Consider the following 3631-nt stretch of genomic DNA (forward strand, 5'->3'; position numbering starts at 1 on the left):
CTGCAGATACCTTGCTCTAGAATTCTACACACATTGAGCTTGTCTCTGAAATTTCCTTACTACCTCTGAAAGAGAGAATAAAGAGGATCCCAACCTGGTTTCTGGATTCCATCTGAAATATTTCAAATATTTGATAGGACATAATATGAGTGGGGTGTTTTAGTCCTCCAGAATTTGTAGGAGAAAAACTCTTGACCACATAATTATGTGTTCTGACCTCTTGAATTTTATCCTGCCCTCTTGCATGGGTAATACCATTCTTTCCCTTCTTTCTGGGGGTTGTGTGCAAGATGGAAGACTAGATAAACTGAGCAGTTTCCTGTATTGTGTGAGGCTTTAGGACATCTGCTAGGCTTGACGTTAAGTGTGCTCTTAACTTAACAAATTGCAATGGAGCAAATCAACAACACCCTGGTGATGTAAGAGCACTGTTGCATGCTTGAAACATGGGCTGGAAATCAGAACTCCATGCACATGTTGACAGCACACCTTGTCCGGATGTAACAGTTGCAATATCTAAAGTCAAGGACCAATTGGTCCGGAAAAAGCAAGAGGTGGATTTCAGTTCAATAAAGGGTTAGCTGTGCTTGCATTTGACTGAATATATCTTGTTCTTAAAATAACTGCACAGTTGGATTTGAATTGTTGTTGTTGTTTTAATGTTTGGTTTTGTTTACATTTGTATTTTTTTTCAAGTACTGCTTTCGAAAGATAATTTATGTCTGTAATCACCTCCTTAACAAAACTGGCTAATCACTCAATTAAAACAAACATTTCAAAAATAGGTAAAGTGAAAAATTGGTTGTTTTTATGACTACTTCAGACTGTTGCAGTGGTAATGCTGGTGTCCTCCCTCAGAGGAACTTGCTTCAGAATCAGGAAGCACAGTCAAGCCAAGCTCCAGCTGTGGCTCTTGGGTCTGCAGATTCTTCAAGGGTTTTTCTATTTTTTAGGAGACTGCCTGACATTGTTCTTAAGTTTGTGGTATATTCATAAAAAAAGATACTTTGAGAATAATGATATTGATAGATCAAACTTCTGATGTGTCTTCTGTCCCTTCCCTTTCTTTTCTAATTGGATTCCTCTCAATCAAGGAAACCACGATGTTCAGTTGAAGGACCACCCATTCAGACTTTATAATGGGTATAGAAATATGAAATTCTTTGTGTATTTTCAACTGCACATAGTCTATATTTATTTATTTTTTTACTTAATGATATAGATTTAGGAGATATTTTCATAACAAAATATATAACTTCTTTCCTTTGAAAAACACTGCATTGAGAGTCACGGTGACATGTCAAGTCATTTTTGAACTGATGGACATTTGTGTTGTTTTAAACATTTTTTTTTCTATTCTTATACTACAAGAACCCTTAAATGTATCATTTTGCATCTGTGCCAAGTGTTTTCCTAGGGTAGATACCTAGACATGAAATTTCTGGTTTGAAGAATCTGCACATTTTAAATTTTAATAGAAACTGCTTAACTTATCTCTAAAAATGTTGTACCAATTTACACTCCCATCCACACTATTTGAGGACCTGACTCTGTACACCTGAGCCAATGTTTGCTATTATTGCTATTTTAATATTTTATAAACTGATGAATTAAAGTGAGATCTTGCTGTTCTTTTAATTTTCCTTTGAACTGGGTTACTAATGAGATTAAAACATTCTTCATTTTTGATGATTTTTTTGAAACTGAATTTTTAAAATTTAGATTATCTTTTTAACTGGTACTTAAAAACATAAGAATTGCACATAGTAATGCAATAACATGGGATGTTTTGATACTTGTGTATACGTATAATCTTCAAATCAGGTTAAGCATACATATCTCCTCAAATATTTATCATTTCTTTATGGGTGAAAACTTTAGAAATCCTTTCTCCTAGCTTTTTGAATTGTGTTGGTATATTGTTGTCATCTATGGTACTTCTGCTGTGCAGTTGCACACAAGAACTTCTTATCCCTGTCTAGCTGGAATTTAGTACACGTGGATTAGCCTCTCCCGATGGCTCCGTGTCACCTACTCTCTAGCTTCTAAGAACCACCATTCTGCTCTCGACTTCTTTAAGATCAACTTTTTAAACTCCACATGTGAGTGAGATCATGGGTTCTTGTATTTTTGTGCCTGGCTTATTTTACTTAACAATCTCCGGTTCCACTCCGGTTCTGTCACATGACAGGATTCTGTTCTTTTTAATGGATGAATAATATTTCATTGTGTATATGTACCACATTTTCTTTTTCCACTCATCAGTTGATGGACACTTAGGTTGTTTCCCATTTCTTAGCTATTGTGAACAGTGCTGCAATGAACATGGGTGTGCAGATGTCTCCTCCACATATTGAGTTCATTTTCTTTGGCTCTTTACCATTAAGGAAATGGCTAGTTCAGATGGTAATTCTATATTTTGAAAAATCTCCATGTTGTTTTCCATAATGGCTACCCTAACTGATATTCCTTCCAACAGTGTTCCAGAGGTCCCTTTTCTCCACATCCTTGCCAGCACTTGCTACCTTTTGTCTTGTTGATAACAGTCATTCTTACTGGGGTGAGGTATTATCTCATGGTGACCCTGATTTGCATTACCCTGATGATTAAGTGATGTTAAACTTTTTTTTTTTCATATACCTTTCGGTTATTTGGTTTCATTTGAATTTTTAAATTATATTTTCTTTTAGTAAATTAGGACATGTCCCTAATATAAAAGTCAAAGATGCTGAAAAAATATAAGAAAAAGAGAATAATTGCTTCTAGTTCCTCTTCTTTGCTTTTCTTTCCCCAAAAAAGAAACCTTTAAAATTATAATAATTTCTGGTGGCCTGTTTTCAAATAATGTTTATATATTGCTGTCTCTTTGAATTCTTCATTTTTATGCATCATCTAATGACTTTCTGAGGCAAAATCTGCAAGTTTTCTAAACATAGTCCATCCTCCCTTTCTTGCCTAGCAATAATCTTCTATATATTAGGTGATGATAATGTTTCCAGCTGAGGAAATGTATTCATGGCATCTTTTTTAGATAGGGTGGTTGATGATTTGTAAATGGAAGTTATTTAAAGGGTAAAGCTTTTTTTTTTTTTTTTTTTTTTTACCTCTCTGCATTTGTTGTCATTGTCTTTTGGTGGTGCTGGGGATTGAACCCAGGGCCTTGTGCATGCGAGGCAAGCACTCTACCAACTGAGCTATATCCCCAGCCCTAGAGGAAAGCTTTGTAATAGGAATGACTCAGTTGGCATATAAGTGAATTTTGATCTCCCCTCTTTCCTTCTTCCTGACTAGAACACGGATATAATGTTTGGAGTTGGAGCAGTCATCGTGTGACCATGAAACGAAACTGGAAGAGTGAATTAGCACACGGATGATGATGGAGTAGGAAAACAACAGGAGTCTGGTCCCAACAGGAACTTTCCATGAACTATCTCCAGTTAGTCCCTAGGAGTTTCTTATACCTTGCTAATCATTAAATTTTTTTTTTCCATCTGCACTTTGATCTCACACATTATTTTCACATTTAAAGATAGTCCCTAGTTTCATGGAAAATAGAGATTTTGATTGTGTTTCATTTTCTTTACATCATTTTTGTGGATATTTTTGAGAGGCTAAAAGGCTATAAAATACA

General features: G+C 35.3%; 1 non-coding gene across 1 annotated transcript; it reads right to left on the reverse strand.

Moving 5' to 3' along the window:
• Positions 1–3131: 3131 nt before the first annotated feature.
• On the reverse strand, positions 3132–3204 carry Trnaa-cgc. Its single transcript has one exon. It is a non-coding gene; the product is annotated as a tRNA-Ala (tRNA).
• Between the last annotated feature and the right edge of the window lie 427 nt (positions 3205–3631).

Source organism: Marmota marmota, unplaced genomic scaffold (genome assembly GCF_001458135.2).
Source record: "Marmota marmota marmota unplaced genomic scaffold, marMar, whole genome shotgun sequence".
NCBI lineage: Eukaryota > Metazoa > Chordata > Mammalia > Rodentia > Sciuridae > Marmota > Marmota marmota.